The sequence below is a fragment of the Corapipo altera genome, unplaced genomic scaffold (genome assembly GCF_003945725.1).
Source record: "Corapipo altera isolate COAL_440 unplaced genomic scaffold, ASM394572v1 44, whole genome shotgun sequence".
NCBI lineage: Eukaryota > Metazoa > Chordata > Aves > Passeriformes > Pipridae > Corapipo > Corapipo altera.
The window spans coordinates 6,535,849-6,555,801 of NW_020884880.1; the positions used below are offsets into that span (position 1 = coordinate 6,535,849).

At 36.7% G+C, this 19,953-nt stretch overlaps 1 long non-coding RNA gene across 1 annotated transcript in view; it reads left to right on the top strand.

Moving 5' to 3' along the window:
- Positions 1-15,663, top strand: part of LOC113945261 — a 29,940-nt gene extending 14,277 nt beyond the window's left edge. Inside the window, exons 2-3 of the long non-coding RNA XR_003527017.1 lie at positions 14,321-14,440; positions 15,507-15,663. This is a non-coding gene — a long non-coding RNA (uncharacterized LOC113945261). The remainder of the gene's footprint in view (positions 1-14,320; positions 14,441-15,506) is intronic.
- The last annotated feature ends 4,290 nt before the right edge of the window (positions 15,664-19,953 follow it).

Below are 19,953 nucleotides of genomic sequence, written 5' to 3' on the forward strand. Positions count from 1 at the left end.
TTTGCCTTTTAGCGCTCTCAAGAAAAGAGAGAGAGAAGACAGCAGTGGTTGCAGTAATAATATCTCCATCCACTGCAGTTATGTGCTTCAATGGACATGTCCCAGATTCTTGGGATGAAACCAGAGGAAAAAAAACAACCCTGCACTATTGTAAATTTTTAAGAATCTTTATTTCTGATCTGAATGCAAAAAATTAATTTGTAGCTTTTTATCTATAAGACAACATGACACTTTTGTCATGCCCTAGAGGTTCTCCACTCTATAATATAAAATCAGGGAATGAGAGTTGCAGGCCATGTCTCTGAGATAAACAAGCCCTAGGTATCCATCTTCTTGTTCTTCCTCTCTTCACAAGACTTTGCAGTGCAAAACCTGGCATATGTTTTAGATGTACTATCTGAATAGTGCAGTGCTTCCAGGTAGGAACATGCTGGCATCTGCATGCCATTGTCTCTTGATAGTAGAAAAGTACAAGCATTACAAGTTCTGGTTTTTCAGCAAATCTTGTCTTAACAAGAAAGATTTGATTCTGCAGTCTGAACACAGGAGTCCTACACAAACAGGGGTTTACTTTGAGCTTGAAGTACTCAGCAGATGAGACAGATTCAGGCTAGATATTCACTGAAGCACAATGCAAAACTCAGAGTCACCCATAGGCATAAGCCAAAGGAAGTTTTGTTTTTCCACGAATAAGACAAATGAAAAAGCAGATCTCCTTGTTGCTCCTTCAGTGACTCTAAGTGTGAAAGAGCTCCTGGACAAAGGTTTGTACTCATTCTGGAAAACATCCCAGGGCAGGGCAGCAAAGTGAGGGTCAGGAGACACAGAACAAGGTGGTGAGACGTGAGTCCCATTTCCAACATTACCGAGCAATTGCTGTTATTGCACTAAGAAAACACATCTTCTGTCTTGTCTCTTTAAATGGAGATAAGCAGTTTTTGACATCCCAGCTTTGAGAGGAGCTCTCTAGGTGTTTGTGTTCACAAAAGATTGAACAAAATCCCCAGACTGTGTTACACAGCATGTTTAATTGACCTAGAAGTTGGTTTTAGCCAGACCCAGCTTTTCCATCTCCCATTCACTGCCAAATTGACTGCCAGATTCTTCTTCAGAAAACCATAAGTCTTGCAGAATTAAGGTCAGACTTCAACAGCCTGAAAATCATAGATCCTCTGTGCACACATTGTCAACCTCCTTTCTGCTGAGAACTCTGCACATCACTTATGTGCACTTACACTCTCCCTAGCAGCTCATGCAGAAAACAAGTGCTAACTTGTTAAAAATTATTTTTTAATTACTAATTTTCAGAGTCCAACAAATTAATAATTAGAAGATAATAAAGTATGTTAGAAAGTGCAAAAGCAGGAACGCTAGCAATCCATGTGTGATGGAAAAATTATAAAAGAGATTTTTAATTGGTCTTGTTTTTGCTTTCCACCACACAGCTCACCTTCCTCTCTTCTGACTTGTTAGCTGTGACTTCAGACAGCGTGTGTATAGAGGAAGTGGTGTCACACTATAAAGCTGCCTCTATTATCAGAGCACTGTTCATATAAAAAGAACTTTAGTAGTGGTAGCCAAAGTTTTCTGTTGGATATATTCCATTGGATTTTTGGGGATGTGCAATTTTGAAAGTGAACTTGTGTCAATACCTAGATGGTTTTGAATCAGGTTTAAGATGTTCAATGGACAATTCTTGTGTGAACACATTTCCCTCTTCAAAATGGGGAACCCGGAGGCACCTTCAGTATCTTCTTAGACTGCACACTGTGTATTATTGAAAAACAAAATAAAAGACATCTTACCACCAGTTTAGAACCCCCCTTCCCCTTTCTTATACATTTTGGTTTTTATAGTAACGTTGCTGAAACTATATCATTTCAGAGGACAGATAAATTATGAAGTTGAATCAAATACAGATGATGTAAAACTTTGTCAAGGTTACGGACCAGGCCTTCACAGTGCTTCCTTTGTATTTCACTTGAATCAGTGATTATCTTCCTGTTCCAAGTCCATTCTCTTTCCTCCTATTCAGGAGTTTTCTATTACCCTCCAGACTATTGTATGACTACGCAAGTAACACAAAGTCCTTTGTATGGTAGAAATCAGGCACGAAATAAACACACCTTTATCCTGCACTCTCAAAACCTTCCTTCTTTCTGCACGTAAATACAGTTCCTATTCAAAAAAACACCAGAACTTTATGAACCCGATGTTGCAGCGTTAGCCAGCTGGCAAAGTCTTAAAAGTACTGGGAAATTTCTTCCATGAAGTCCTCTGCCTCTGTGACACAGCTCTGCTGTTGCGAACAATTGCACAGTAATGTGACTGTTCCAGCTTCCTATACTGACAGTCACGGTACTGACTTTAGCCTCTGTAGGAAAGGAAATGATATACAGACACATGAAGTGGGGAGTCTGGGCCTCTTAATGACACCAAGCTTTGGAATTTTATTCTTTGCATCTGTTTACTCAGCCCTTTCCTATTCTTGTATCCTGCATAATAAAATCATTTATTCAAGTGCTGTTTTCTACCTTTTGGTTCTGCACAGCGATGCAAGAGAGGAAAAAGGAGGAAGGAGATTCTTCCTTTGTGCAGGTTGCAATCCTTCCAGCTTCTCCTCCTGGTGTCAGCAGAGGCACCTCACAAGGAAGGGCAGGGGTCCCAGCAGCCATCAGCAGCTGTTAAGCACATGAAGAAGGAACTGTGATTTTCCTTGATTCATTCTGATTCTTATAATTTGGGTAAGGGAGGACTATGATCCTACCACACAGAACTACTTAAAACAATAGTATGGCCTCAGACATATGCAGTTTTTTGGTATTTTCTCTTGTGCTTTCTCTTGGAACAGGTATAATTTTTTTCTCTCCCCCTTCCCCCCACTACCTGCATCAGTTTCCCACAGATATATGAACAACTTGTCCATGCCTGACATAATTTAACATACTAATGAGTCAACAAGGAATTAGACTCTGCTTTTGTACAACATGTCTCATGTTCTGTACTCACTAAAATTATTGGAGTATCCAGCATTATTGCCTTAAGGATTCCTTGGGGTGATTTTCTCACCGATTACATGATCTGGGTTCAGGGCTTTTTTCCACTACAGCTGTCAGAATCATCCTGTGATCCTGAAACCATTTGGTCAATTGAGCATCTGTTAGGCAACCTCTGCCTTGCCAAGGGTCTTATACTCTTTGTTGTGTACTATTTGGAGCTAAGGAGAAAGATGGGAAGTGTCCATCATATATGTGGCACCAGGAAAAACTTGTCAGTTGGTTATTCGACCCCTGATCTCCTACCAGGGATCTCTGAAGGAGAACATTGATTTTTATTTTATAGCAGTGGTTAAATGTTGACTTTGCAAAAGTCTTTTTTCTCTCTTGGGTTTATTGATAATTTCACTCTTGTAAACTATATGGTACTCAGATGCTTTGTTAGGATTTCTAAAATGCTGCGACCCCACTAAGCAGAAACCAGTGGCACTTAGTGTATTTACTTTGCATATATTCTTAAAGATTTGCATATGTTCTAAAAATATCAGTGTTGTTTTCTTAAAGAGAAGGTTCCTTTGGGTGAAATGCCAGGGATTTAATTTACAAGAGTTTAGCAGAGGCATTGCTGTAGATTAGAGTGGTGGAAAATTGTGAACTGATGACATGGGTGGCAGAGAGTTCAAGAAAAATGTATTACTCTGAGCAAAGTTAAATAGAAATGTCTTATTTTAAAAATCAACTGAAAAGACTCACCAGAGCAGATTATATACACATTATTATATACACATAACCTTCAGAGTGAAAGTGAGTCCTGTACAAAAAAGCTCTGGTAGCTGAGTGCATTAGGAGCCTTGTTTTGCTTTTGCTTTGATCCCCAATGCAGGAGAAAACCTGTGCCATATATTCCTACTTAGTATCTATCCAATACAGTCCAGAATAAATAGCATTTGTCTGGAATGGAAAATTACCTCTTAATTAACTTTTGCACCAGTATACACATTCCTTTTACTTCCTCAAGTGTGAATTAACATAACTCAGGCTGGGATTTTCAAAGGAGCTTTGGTGAATTAGTTGTCTAAATCCCATAAAAACTAATTCTGAACAGTATTTCTTTATCGTGCAGATATTTGAACTCACTGTTGAGTAAAATGCAGTTTTGCAATTTTATTTTAGTTACAACCCATGCTGACTATTTCAAATGATTTGGACAACGAATTTGGTAAATTAATTGTAAAAGCCTCTAATTATTTTCTATCGTTCCCTTTATGTATTTATCATTAGGATATCTGTTAACTCTGGTTAACTGTATTTTCTTGCGATATTTCTAAAATTAAAAATAGTATCTTATCCAGAACACTCTACATGAACAAAAAACTGAATCAGCAAAGGAAAATGTATGTTATAATTTTTCATTGATAAAATAATCTGACTAAGAAATAAGATTAAAAATGATAACTAACACATAAGGGAAAGGCTAGCTCTTCTATTAATCACTTTTAACAAATAAGCTTCCAAAACATCTGTTTGTCACTGACAGACAATGTAGAATTTAAGATACTTTGACGGTGCATGTGTTAGGTTGAAGTTCCATTGGAATATAATGAAGATGGAGATGATGGTAGTGGTTCAGTGGAGACATTAGAAGAAATGTATGGTTAGAGGCTAGGTTAGTGTCTGTTAGATGGGAGCAGGGAATTTTATGAAACAATGTTATGTCAGCCATAAGAGGTCTAATCAGGAAAAAGAAATTTTCCAGTGCCTAGAGGCTGTGGCAAGTCTTTGTGGGCTTAGAAAAGCAATATGAGGTGGTCATGATAACCAAAATCTGGATTGAAAAAATCTGGAAACAATCTGGATTGAAAGTTCAGCATTATACTTGAGTTTTGCCCTTTTCAGTCTTTTTTCCCCCCCTATTTTTCTAGTTGTGTTTAGTTTCCAGAGAGCAGCTTCAGCTATTGTCTCTGAATTAGACAATAAAGGGAAAAATACCCCCAAAGTCTCGTTGCTGGGTTTGTTTTTGGTTGTGGGTTTTTTGTTGTTGTTGCTTTTTTTAGTATTCTCTTTCTATGGCCTCTCACAATAGAAGCAACTAAGAACAAAATATGTATTCCCAAGATTCAACACTTTTTCTCATTAAAAATATGGTAGGAAATGTTCTTGTAGCATTGACATCAGCCCCAGCATTCTCTTAGTAAGTGGGTGAACTCAGACTCTGAAAACTTGGAAATAAATCACATACTTCATCTACTAAATCCTTGAAGTCTGGATATCACAGTTGGGTTTGAAACTTTCTGGGGAGATGGCTTTACCTAAAAGCAAGACTTGAGGGCTTTGTTTTGACTCAGCATATGTGTTCAGACAAAAATTCCAGACCTTTAAAATTTTGCCAGGCACACTTTAAAGCCAGGAAAATGGTGCTTTATTGTGTTTACAATATAGTGTTATTGTTATTTACTATTTGCTTGAATCTGATAGTGTGTTCAGTGCTGTGCAAGACATAGATTTCATGCCACCTAGCCTGAAGAGTTTATAACACAGAGAACAAAAATAAACATCTCCAGGGCTTTAAATTAAAGAAAAAAAATTAAATTAATATACTCTATGGTACAAGAATTTATTTGAATTCACTCAAGCGAAAAGATAACGTCAACATTTAACTGTGTTCAGTTACAAATATCAGACTGGAGAATTAAAGGGATGAATAGTATTTGGCTTTTAAAAAAATCCTCCATTCTGCATATCCTCATTCCTTCCTTGATTCTACACCCCTACCTCCCCCCTCCCCCCAAAAAAAAAAGGCAGAAAAAACCTGGGAAATGTTACTACATCACATTCGTTTTTATAATCATATCTTTCTACTGAGGGGAAAAAGATGCACAGCAGGAACTTTCAAAGATATTCTTAATTTATTACAAAAGTTTTACACAGTGAACAATGAAGTTAGAAAATGTATTTAATACATATGTGCAACAAAAACTTGCATACTATAAAGACTTCATATTTAAAACAACTCACATCCCTATAATCATATCATTAATTATAGTCGGAAAAATTTAGTGTGTTTCTACACCTCTAACACAGTGGCAAGGAATAGAACAAGGATTTGCAGAAATTACATATCCCAGTATTTCTGTGATGGATGTTTTCTTTCTCACTGTATTGCTGCCAGATAAAAAAAGAATGGAATTTTTGTTCAAAAGCTGATCATATTCAAAACCATCTGATCATATGAAAATCACAAAAAAATCCTTCCCTATCAAGTCTAAAAAGTATGCTCGAAGAACAAATGCCTTTTTTTTCTCCCTGGGATTACTTGACAACCTAACACATGCACCCTCAATGTGCTCTGCTTGAAAGTCAGAATGAAAAATCTGGGAAAAATCACCACATACAGCGTAAAAGAGTGATGCAAAAGGATGCTCTGTGCCCCAATATCTACGGTTGCACATAAAAAGGATTTATCCACTGTATGAAGAGCAAAAAACCCTAGGGTTTGTTCCAAGCATATATCTCTTACCACAAAAAAGGCTAAGGCAGCTCAAATCCAAATGTTTGGGCAATGAGGGAGGACTTTACTCTGAGTTTTATCTGTTTCATAAAGCAGCAAAGACCAAAGTAGAATTGTGTAACCTTAAAAGAAGGAGCTACCTTTGAAATTCCCCTATCCTGAAATATTATTAGATGCAGAACTTCAAACAGGGTATTTTGCCACCAACACAGAATATTGTCAGAGAGATTAGAAAAACTTTTTTTTTTTTTTAACTAAACAAGATTTAATTTTTCTATTTTCTTGAATCAGGGATATCAACCTCTTGATATTTCTTTTTGATAACAGAAAATCATCACAGTCTATGATGATAAACTTTAACTAGCGCACATTAAAATACCTATTACAGTTGTTGATTTCACCACAATCAGAAACTGAAGATCTCTGACCCTGTTCATGATGTTTGTCTCCATCCATTTAATTTTCATTGAGTTATGGGAAAAACAATGAGTGTGGGGCTGGGAATTAGGACTCCTGAGCTGTTTCCAGATCTACAGTGCTTTTTATGAGCAGCCTTGCTGGAAGGTATTTGCAAGTACTCAATGCTTTTAATTCTGATTTGTTGGGACCAGTGGGTGCCCAGCCTCTGCAAATGCTAGGCCTTGATACTTGGTGAACTTCAGTTTCCTCAGCTATATAATTTAGACCATAATGTGTACATGCCTCACAGAATGAGTAATTAATTAATGTTTCCAAAACATGTGGAGAACCTCTGGTAAAATATACTGTGAATATGCAACAAAAACATTGTTCACTTTGGTGTGCACTTCCTGGATTCCAGCTTTCTCACCAAGCAAGATCAAGTATAAGAGAAAGTAACAACAGTGTTCAAAGTGCACAGAGTCTGACGAAAAACATAAAAAGTGGCACTGTGATATTACACCCACATGGCAGCTGACTGGAGAAAACTTCACTAATCAAGCACTTTGTGACTCTCATATTTTTCTGCACTGCAAGCTATTCATTGAAAGCTGCAGCCTTACTGCACATAAACAAGTCAGTATCTTTCCATAGCTGAGGGATGCCAGAAGGTGAAGAGAAAAACAACAACAACAAGACAAAGGCACATACCATCAGAAAAGAGAGAAAAAAACAAAACACCACAGCACTCTGAGCTCCATAGCTAATGGAAGAAGTGCTTGAGATGGCAAAGTGCTTAGCTGCAAGCCCAGGGGCGTAGTAGCATAGCAGGATAGAGACTCGCCATGCTTGAGTTATAACATGTGGATCTTGGCTAATATATTGTTAACACAGTGCTGAAGGCCAAATTCTCTCTCAGTAGTACAATTTGAGCTGAACAGTGCCCTGAGGACACAGAGGTGGAAGGGGCAATAACCCAGCACATTTTTGAAATGTTATGAAAATAAGTGAGTGTTGCTCATGTTGGGAACTGCTCTCAGGAGAAGATTACACAAATATAAAAAAATGAGATGTTGAGCTCTCCTAGAGCAAGTAATTAGAAACTGCAAATCATATCTGGCTCTTTGGGGTGTCTTTGTACTACAGATCGAAGTGCCTTTATAATGCAAGTGTTAAAAGAAATTCAGAAGCCTTTTTCTGCCTTCTGCTCGTATAAGGCCTGATCTTCAGTGAAATGAATGTATAGACTAAGACTGGATTTAGCGGCTTTTGGATTAAAATCCTAGTGCCAGGAAGAACTGCACAGAAAAAACATTGTAAGAACAGTGTACTTCAGCAGAGAAGTAGGCTGTAGAAAAATGTGTAAATAACATTGAATCTGTTTCTGGTAAATATCTAAGTGCTTCTCCTGCTGTCATTCATTCTCACACTGAATTTCTTTCTCTCTTGTATGTTGTGCAGATTTATTAGTTAGGTACTACTTGTTTTAACTCTCTTTGCAGTTATATTCTAAAACAGAAAAAAATTAATCTGGACTGTTCAGTAAAGCTCAAGGAATCTTTACAATGACTGATATTTAGATTCTGCAGAAAATACAGATAATTATTTCTTACAGATGGTTTATCAACTCTTAAGATTTAGATAAATATTTTGCTATTTGATGACCTGTTAAAGTGCCTGAGAAATCAATCTACTTTTTTCCACCTACCTCCTACTCGTGATGTATGAATGAAAAAATAGCTTTTTTCCTCATCTGTTGTAAAAAACATTCTTCTCATTTACAAGAACCAAAAGAACAAGAAGAAGGAATGAAAATCTGAAGAGAGTGTATGAAAATGAGTCAACTGTGTCACATTTACAATCACTTCACAGCACATTGAATAATAACTCATACCACCTCTTTTTTTTTTTTTTCTTTTTTTTTTTAGCAGTGAAACATAACTCTGAACTAGTCTTAGCACAGGATGGAGTTTGACCTCATACATAGAATGTTGCCAGTTCTGCCTCACATTCCTGCTTGGGAACACACCTTTCCCCAAGATATCATAGGCATCATCAATTCAATCCAATTTAAAAAATGGTCTTTTGTGGTACATTTGTTTAAAAAACATTTATGTCTGATTTGCTGCTTTAACTTGGTAAAATGTATTTATGTCAAGTTTCTTAAAAACTTCTCCAACTGCTGTTAGTGAAATTAAGTTAAAAACAGAAACAGTATGTCCTAGAAATGGAATTTACCCTTTCACCTGCAGTATTTCTCCAGGGGTTTTTATATATAGTTTTATTTGTTCTAAATAAAAAAACAGACTCTCTGGCAAAATCTTATGACAAAATTCCAAAAAATTCACCTCTTAAAATTTGGTAGAGAACAAATCTTCTTGTTATATAGATTTCTGTATAAAAGGCATTATTTCCTTTCCTATTTGCTTGTTAATCTGGAACAGGATGGCAGGAAATTATTACAATATATAGTAACGTGAAGAGGATTTTTATCCAGGTTTCGGGCAAGGAGTTCAGTGATAAGAGAGAATTCTCATAGGAGATACCATCGGAACCATAATGGGAAGGAAGAAGTCTTACAACCATTTACTTTTTATTTAAATATTTTATTTTAAATTTGATTCTGAAAATCACAGACAATTTCAGTTTTCTAGGAAACCTATCTATTAAGAGCATAGAATCATAGAATTGTAGAATCAGACGGGTTGGAAAGGACCTCTGAGATCATCAAGTCCAACCCTTGATCCACTACCACCACAGAACTAATGTAGAGCAAACAAAATAAACCCTCAAAATAAGCAAATTCTATTATAGTAATTGCTAAAATTCATGGCCCTAGTTAGTAATTGAATCTTTCTTGCAAAACAAATTGAAAGAATCAGTTGAGTTATGATGTCTTTCTCTCCCAAAACATAACAGTTGTGGTTAATTCCCTCAAATTTGGAAGCCCTGCATCCTTCCTCTTCTACCAAACCAGGAAAAGTGGTATTCAACATGGTCTCTCATCATTCAGATAACTCTTTTATCTTTTTATTGTAAGGTACCAGGCTATCTCATGATACTCTGGATTTAACATTCCTGTCAAAGCTGGTCCAAACATTCATATTCAGTGAATGTGAACACAAATGTTTGATGATCAGGGTGTAATAAATTTTTCTCTTTTACTGTCTTTTTTTCTAAGGTGAAAACAGGGATATTTACTGTGATAGTCTCTGTTTTGTGGCAGAGGGTAAGAAATTCTTGGAATCGGACTCTGAATGTGGAGGAATCCAGTTCTAGGTACAGGAATACCTTAGTTGAAAAGTTGCTGCCAGCTTCTACATTACAGGAGTTGCATGGTTTTGGCTGCATCAAGAAGCAGAAAAGAAATTAAGAATGTCACAAAAATTAGATAGGTTCTGTTTGAACTCTTACAAAACTTTCAGTTTTAGATTTAGATGTGTATATACGATGCATTGTCTTAGTTGTTAGGGAGGAGACATTTAAAATAAGGCTGAAGGAAAACTACCAAATTCAGGAAAAAAATTCAAGTTAAGATTGGATTCTCACTTCAAATTAAATAGAAGGATGAACAAACTGGTGTAAACTAGAGTTGCTCAATTGGTTTAATCAGAGGAAAGCAAGGGCATGTGTTGCACTGTGTTGTAAATCCACGTTCTTTTCTTCTTAAAGGACAAGGTGGCTCTTACTCCTAATCTGAACAGGAGAATTTATGCAGCTACACTGACACAATCATAAGAAGTGACATGGGAGTTCAGAATGTATTTTCTATCGGGGCAGGATGCTTTCCATGCGTTACTCTTGTGCAGTGTAGGAAACTACCAGAATTAACTGTTGAGGCAAACAGTTAATAGGGAGCTATTCTGTATTCTACTGCCATTCATACAATCTTGCCAAGTCAAACTTTGCCTTGCTTTTAGCTTTTCTCAATGCTGATTGAGAGATGTTTTCAATGAGAATTACTAGTACCGACAAGTTTGGCCGTAGTCCTAATGTAATCCTTTTGCTGAAGTGACTCAGCAGGCGAATCCCTTTAACAGATATTAAATGTCAGCCTAGGAGACAAGTAGCCCCTGCTGAAATCAATATCTGCTAGTATAGCAGTCATTTAATGGTATTAATTAAAACAGCAGGCTGCTTCTCCCACAGAATTAAAGATAAAATCCATATAAGAAGGTGATCTCTCTATATCCTCTGCCTTTGAATTTTTTAAATGTTAAGGCAGGTTTATTCAGAATTGAGCTTTTTTGACAAAAAAACTGCTTTTACAAGCTGGATGTTTATAAATGTCCATAACAGGTGTATCCCTTTGTAACATGATGAAAGTGTCAAAATCTGACAAAAGGCTTAGCATTCCCACATACTAATAAGCTGTGTTTGGATTGAAAACAAGTGGAGAACAACTATGAAATTCTACCTCACTGACAAAAATAACAACAAAAATAACATCTCAATGATTTGAAGAAAATTTAAATAATGTATTCTTAAGATTCTGATTACATATCCCAGCCAAAACCAGGACTTATGTGTATTATTTTAGTGGAAAAGTGTTATTTCAGTGTACATTCTGATTGACAGTTTTATATGCAGGAATAAGATATTATTATTAACAATAATAAATATAAGGTGAAAAGGTAATGGTTGCTGTTTTTATTAGCTCATATCACCTCAGGAAGCTGAAATTGTAAGAGACAAAAAGAAAGTCAGTGACATTTATAGGTGAATTAGGAGGGACACACCCCACCCCATGTTTGCTTATACCTGTCACCAAATGATTCCAGTTTTCATAATTCAAATTGGAAATAACTTTAAGGGTGTTGATAAGTGCTTGAGTGGAAGTGACAGCTCCTTTAAAGGAACACGTAATTCAGTCTTTATCAAAAAACCAACCAATTAAAGGCAGCAGAGACACTGCTGGGCAGTGGGGGGTGGGTTGGGGGGGAATAAAGAAGAGTGTTGCAATTACAGATTTCTTAATTACAACCATAAAATCAGAAGGATCCTTTAAGTTCATGAACTGTACTGGACAGGAAGGGTTTTGTTTTCCATTCTAGAAGGAACTTGATTTAAGTACTTCAAATGATTAAGGCCTTATATGAGGCCTGTAGGGCACTGTAGGACTTTCTTTCTTAAGTTTTGTTTCTTTGGAAATGGAATTAGTATTTCTTGAACACCAGATAGGTGATCCAAGCTGAAGTGGGGAAAAAACCCCTGTCTTAAATGTACAGCAAAACTATTATTTGGAAAGAGACAGGTAGAAAAAAAGAAATATCAGCAGAGACACAGACAGCCCTTATTTTCTAAGGCCTGATTTTGGGAAACTAAATAATAGAGCGCTAGAAACTAAAGTAGCCTCCCTTGCACTTGGTTTGAGGGTGAAGTTCTGCAGGAATGGTTTTCTGCAGCTTTGGTTTTCTTTGATCTTCTGTCAATGGAGTCCTTTCATTAGTATAACAGTCTCTAAAAATTGTGGTATTATTTTAATGTTTGGTGGTTGAAGTGTAACAGATTCTATATCACTATTGTGTACATGCCTTGAATAAACACGACATATGGTGTCTTAATAAGAGTCACATGATATTTCTGAAAATCTAATGTAAGTAGGAGTCATGGGTGTTAAACAGTATCAAAATTTAAGTCAATTTTATGTAAAGACCTGAATATGGATAAGTATCATGGAATTGTAGAATAGTTTGGGTTGAAAAGGACATTAAAGACCTCCTAGTTCCAACCCCCTACCATGGTCAGGACACCCTTTACTAGACCAGGTTGCTCAAAGCCCCATCTGACCTGGCCTTAAATACTTCCAGGGTTGGGGCATCCACAGCTTCTCTGGGCAAGCTGTTCCAGTGTTTCACCACCCATTTCTTCCTCATATCTACTCTAAATCTGTTATCTTTCAATTTAAAGTCATTAGCCATTGTCCTATCTATATATGATTTTACATTGGTCTGAAAAATTTGCTTTAATGTCCAATTTATACCTCTTACCCTTCAGATAAAAACCCCACGTTCCTCACTACTAATTATACATGCAAAAGGCTTATGAGAAGCACCCATATATAGGAAGACTGAAATGAAGCTAACAGGAAAATCCTATATCAGATTACAAATTTGAAACAAAGTCAATTAAGTCATAGTGTTAATGAGAGGAAGCCGTTATTGAAGTGATAACTTTGATTCCTTGAGTTCAATAAAGCTGTAATTAATTTGGGTTCAGCCTTCTTTGCTGGCTGAAATTTGAAACAAACTTTTAAACAGAAAAGTTATGGGAAATTTGACCCTTCTGTTTACCTTCCACATATCAGGTTAATTTTAAATAAGCAAGACTGACTGTTGTATAACTAATAAGAATTTAGTGAAATTATTATGACTCAATGCTTTAAATGATACTTAGAAAAGCAATTAGAAGTCATTGAATTAATGCATGCTATTTAATAGCTGACCTGGCCAGGCAATTTGTAATCTGAGATTACAAAAGATCACTAAACAGTAAGACTTATCTGCTTGTCAGACTGATCTCATTAATAGTGATCAATATGTCTTTTCCCTGATTGTAAGCATGAGAGAGTAAAAGAACATCCACACCACTGTCAGGGAGAGAAATTATACTTAATTGTTGGAAGCATTTAAAGAGATAGTTAAAAAGAATTCTTCCATTTCTGAGTCAATTTGGCACAAGAATTCACTAATAATTAAATGAGAGTGATTCTGACTATTGAAATATACACAAGGATAGACGTATAACTGGTTACCAGGGAAGAATTACCATAAAAAAGAACTCACAACCCCTTAAAAACTCTGACCAAAATATGAGGAATCTGGGCCCAGATTTCACCTCCCTCTTGAAGAACTAGTTTCATTAAAAACAGGCTGTATTCTGTTGACAGATACGTTTTGTGTCAAAAGCCATTACAGAGATATTAACATATGAAAATTTTTTGACCAGTGAAAATGTTCCCAGTACCATTACGGTAATCTGAGAACATTATGATAGTGTGGGAACTGTCACTGTAAAGTAAGGTAAAGTAAAAGTAATACTTTTATACAGAGAGATTTCTAGAGGAGACGCTCATATTTGTCATTCGTACAGGAAGAAATCCTGATGGTTTGCCCTATTATTCATCATCTAACTTGCCATTTTTAAATCTAGCTGAATCTACAAAAGGGTAGATCATCTAATGATGGGCTATTTTCCTCCAAAGTCAAAAGTAATCTATGGACAGGGCATTGTGTCTTGGCAGAAGGTTTAAATGTCGTCCAGTTTTGAAAGGATTGTGGTTGATGAGCACCAAACCCACCTACTAGCCCCGTGAAATGGCAAAGATTTATAAAATAGCAGAAATCAAAAGGTATAAAAGGAGTCTTTATTCTTCTTTCAGCAGTACCTAGAATGAGCTCTGTATTTTTTTTTCCAGGATAGACTCATTCAGGAAGAAAAAGTGGAACTTTTTATTCACTAGTGGGACCAAACTTGCTTAATGCTTGCCAAACCTTCACCAAGCAAAAAATTGCCAACAGTGATTGGAGTTACAATGGTAAGAGATATAAAGTTCTTATTGCTTGAATGTTTTGTTTTTCTTGAGGAGGTAGGAAAGAGCATTATAAAATAAATAATCAAAATAATAATAAGACCCATCTATACCAAACATTGTCCAGTATGTGACAAGAATGAGATTACAAGAGGAAAGCAAAGCAGTAATGGCATACAAGCAGAACTGCATTGGGAAGAATCTGACCCCAGATGCTGACATATGCACTCAAAAACTGGCGGTCACACACACCACTTACTCCCTGTGGTATTTCTCCATCCGTATGCTGAAGTAAATTTATTGCTCACAATTATGGAAACAGAAGACATAAAACTCCTCATCTTGTTGGTTAGGGAAAATACTGGGAATGTTACATAGTTCTAGACAGTTCTATGAACAAAGCTTCAGTACCCTAAATCTGGTTATATTACAACAACTGACTCCGCCATGGGCAAATGATTGAAGTGCAGATAAGGCAAAGAGTGGGGAGCACCTTAATACTGCTGCTTTTCTCAGTAAAACATGTGGATTGAAAAAACGCCACTACTGCTTTGCTAATAGTTCAATATCACATATTTTCTCCTTGGTAAATTGTGTGTGTAAGGTATTCCACACAGTAGGGGACAGTAAAATAATAATCTAGCTTTTAAAACAAATGCATTGTAATGCCTCTCTGTGTGTGCATGTGTATATATAAGTCAGTATGAACATATGTGTATATATATGTATGTGCATGTAGAGAAGTTTTTTTTTACAGTGTTTTGGAATTTGGATGTAGAAGAATCACCTATGTAAAAATAAAAATTTCACTCTTTCTATTACTGGGAGGTGAATATTCAGCTAGAGAGATCCCCTCTCAGCCCCTCTCTGGTCACTGAGAGAGATTTTGACAGCAAGAATTAGGACCAATTTCAATCTTAACTGATTCACATCCCTTCTGGATTTTGTCCCAAGTGTATAAAAATAGAAAATTATAATAGGATTAGATTGCTGCACTTCCCTGTTTATTAGCCATTATTACTCATTGTATTGTTTGTTTCATTTGTTTGTTTTGCTTTTGCTTCCTGACAAGAACATTGAAGACTGCCTGCAGAGAAACCACTTACTCAAATTGCTCCTTGTGGAGGGAAGGCAGAGTTTTAGAAATGAAGCTTGGAAAGCTAAGCGACAGATTCTGCCTTCTTTTTTATGTGGAGAAGGTTAATTGACTTTGTTGCCAGTTCTGTCAACAGCTGAGGATGAATTCACTACCTCTGTGCAAATTTCAGGTTATGAATAAATAGAATATGATGGCTTTAACTCAGGATTATGTGATTATTAATGTTATTTGGCTACAAAACTGGCTTATCCTAATACCCTCTACAAGTTATATACCTTATTCTGTTATAAATAGAAGATTTAATTGATCAGTGAAAAATGGAGGCAGGCAGTAGAGGAAGCAACTGTGGTGGCTTAAAGAGGATCAGCATGAGCTGCAGGAGAATGCTGGTAATACCATCCCAACCTTGCTGCCAAAGTGTTTTACCAAGCACTGAGGCTACACGTAGACTCTTACAAGTGACAGGCAAGCAAACTTACTCTTACCCTATTGAAAGACCATTATTTTCTCCTACTGATGCACTGCGAAAGCCTGAAACTTTAGATTCCTAAGGTGTCTTGAGTGTCTAAGTAAGTTCAGAAAGGTTTTCTGAGATGCTTTCCTGAGTACACAAATAGCATTTTAGGCTACCAAGTGCTTGGTTAAGTGCCTGCTTTTGAGCTGTGAGGAAATTAGACCAAGAGGTTACAGAAAGCTTTGCTTTACATTTGCTTGCTTGAGAGCAAAGTGGAGTTATCAACTTAAAGGCAAAAATGTTCACCAATAATTGAAAGAGCATTATGTCAAACTGACATTTTTCTAAAGCTCTGTGTGTAGTCTTTTAATGATTCATGGTATGAAATTGAGTAGCAATCAGTGGAAGTATACTTTCTATTTCTCAGTACTATCAAATCCATCTTGAGAAACTTTACGTCCTTATTCCCTTTTTTTTCTGAAATAACATTGGATTATCTCTGGATCTAAATTCCTGGCCTTCAAGCATCATGACTGAAATGATAGATGACTCCTAAAAGATAGTTGACTCTTGAAAGCTGAGGTATATTTGGCATAGAGAAATGTTAAGAAAAAGAAATTCTTGTCTCCCTGTGTTAAAGGGTACCTTCTGCTAGGTTAATATCCAATATATTACCAGAAAACACTGTTATATAACTAAGAACAGATATCATACTTTAATTTGACCACAATTTGGATATAGTACACCTAGTTTAATTATAGGATATGGATAATTTTTTTCAGTGTCTCTACCAACCTGAACTCTACACATCAGCAGGTTTATATAAAAATCTTATTTCTGTCATCTATACCTGGCATACATGCTTACTTATGCGTCTTTAACTGACTGTGGGTAAATTGTTTACAGTCAAGGGATCTTCACTGCATCCCATCTTCACTGCTCAAGAACTGCTGTTGTACCAGGCCTGTTTTTCTCCAGACTAGAGTATCATCTTAGAGTTGAAAATACTCTGTTTTCCATAGGATAACTGCTTGTTATTGCTTTCTTTATAAGAGGTTAAAAAGTTGCACTACCCAAAGATAAACAAAAGCAAAACAATTCAGCCATACACTCGTGGTCAATACAAGAATTTGCTGTCACAGCTGAACAAAGCTGTAAGCAGGTCAAGAAAAGTTCAGACACAGCAAGCCTGACAATCCTTAGACTTGAAGCCTTGTAAATCTGCATGAAGCATATGGCCTGTTAGCAATGGCAATACAGCATTACGTGGTTACCTGGTTACATAATCTTTTATTTATTTCTCTTTTTGTAGCATCTTGCCTGAGACAGCAAAGAGAAAGCTGAACACTCATATAATGATATTATATGGAATTGGGTCATTATTCTGGGCAGAGAATTCTCAGTAATTCAGTTGCTGAGTAACCACAAAGTCTATAGTTGCAGCTCATCACTAGCATAGTCTGCCTCTGATTTGTCTGTGTGTTAGTATTACTTCTTTCAGGTATACTACTATGGCAGGACACTATTCATTTTTCTAATAGGGGGATACTCCCTAATCTACTCACTGGAACTACTAAGAGTAGATAAAGTTAAAAAAATGCCAGAAATGGGTTCACAATAGTGAGAAAATGGACCAATCTTTCTGTTTGCAAATATGTCAGAGATCAGTTTGGTTATAAAAGACATCAACTTAATTTGATGTTAAATGCATGAAGAGAGGTGAGGAATGGAAAACTTTGGTGACTATGATAGAGTCACTTTTATCAGAATCCCAATGCGGTTAATTCTAGCCAGAGAATATTATGAGAATGGTGCTCCCCAGGCAGCTGTATTCATGCCTGAAGGGGGAACTATTTTTTGCTGTTGTTTTACCTCATTGAACAGTGAGTGCATCTATTTCAAACTTACTGAAAGAAATTATTTCCAACTTATTGTAGGCAAGCCCTGACTCCTTTAACCTAGTTGTGTTAGATACTGGTAAGAATATAGTTACACTTGCCCAGAGATGAGCTCTAGCTGCAAAGTGTGTCTGAGCTCTTCTCTTGCTACATTCATGCCATTGCTGGTGTCTAAACCAGTTAGGGTAATGTTAACTTGTATGGGCTATGACTATCTGTAAGAATTGTGCAGTACTGTAGAGGACAGTGGGAAGGGATTTCAATCCCATTTGTTGCATTACAAAGATTATCGTCTTTAATTTGGACTCTGTAAGAAAGAGTTTTTTCTAAATGAGTAAGGACAGGAAAGAGTAAATTTAGGACTTAGCCTGAATGAAGAAAAAAACATATTTGGAACCACAAAACAGATTCGGTCGCAAGGGACCCTTAAAGATACGTAGCCCAACCCCTCTGCTATTTGCAGGGATATCTTTCACTAGATCAGCTTTGTCTAGTAGAGTCTTCCAAGCCTCCAAGTGCAGATGTTTCACAAGGTGTCCAGGAACCATTTCCCAGAGTTTTATCCTCCCAGTGAAAATCTTCCCTTGTGTCCAATCTGAACTTCCCAATTTAGAGTTTGCAACCAGTGTTCCTTGTTATGCTGTCTGGCAACAACAAGAACAGTTTGCTTTCAGGTTTTTGGAAGCACTCATCTACTTCCCACCTACACTTTGGTCAGATTGCCCTCAGCCTCCTTCTCTTCCAGCTCCATAAACTCTCGAACACTGGAAATTTTGGCAGCTTTTTGATCTCTTCTAGTTTTTCTCCATCACTTCTGACCTAGAGACTCAAAACTCCAGAAAGTCCTCGGCTCTCAGAGCCGTGCATCATGTCAGAATATTAGATACAACACTACTGTGCAATCCAACTCCATAGCTAAGACAGACTGAGATGAGGCTTTGATGCCTGCGGTGTACCAAGTTCCAGCTGCCTTAAAATACAACTGATGTTCGGGTTTTTTCCCCGATATGGTTTAATCTCTGGATGAACTAAATTCCATGAAAGGAAAAGTTCACATAGTTTTTTCTCCCAGTGGATAGGTCAGAACATTTCCTTTCCAGTAAATCTGTCTCTTATATTTTCTTTATGCTTTGCATTGTTTTCTGGATGACATTTTTGGCTTGGTATTTATGGCCTGTAGGAGATCTGAAAGCAGTATTTACTTCCTGTAGCTCTAGAGAGGAGAAAAGATATCTTTAAATGTCTCCAGAGCTGTTGCATAAACTTTTGAGTACCCATATGGGGTTCCAAATTACCTGTAATAACTCTGGAAATGCACCAGTCTGTTTTGGACTATAGCCGGATAAAGAGTCTGTTTAATGAGCAGCAGTTCCACAAAACCAAAACAAGATTTTCTGGTGATAAAGAATAAGATGGGGAGTAGTAAGGAATACATTATAGTGCTGCTATACCTATAAATCAACAATCTCATCTCAACAATGATACTGTAATTCTTACTCAACCTCAAAAAAGATATTGAATGACTATGGAGACTTCACATAGAGGTGCAAAAAGTGGTAGAGGGAGAAACACTTTAACCTGAAGACAGTTTAAAACATAGCTATGCTTACTTTAGAAAAACTTCAAATAATAGTGAACTCAATAGTCAAACAGTTTAGTAATTTGGAGTGTCTGTTGCATTGGCAGTGTTGGCTCCTTGAGTCAATGGATTTTGCAGTTCAAGGAGGAACTGAACAAGACTTTTGGAATAAGTAGTACTAAGAAAAATATGTTACAAGGAGTAAAAAACTTGGTAAATCAAAATTTGATCCCTCTCCAGCAAATGAAAACTAGAACAAGGCAAAATTATCCCTATCCCTGTTCCTCAGCATTGGATCTGATCTCAGGCCAGATCCAGGACTCTTTGATCCTCCGGTATGGCAACTGAAGAAATTTTTATGCTGACTATGTGCACACACTCGAAAAGTCTCAAGATCTTCTATTTAGTTGATACCAGAAACTTTCAATATATATTGTGATAATTTATTCTCTCATCCCATCACTCCTTTTGCATCTGCTATATCTTTTA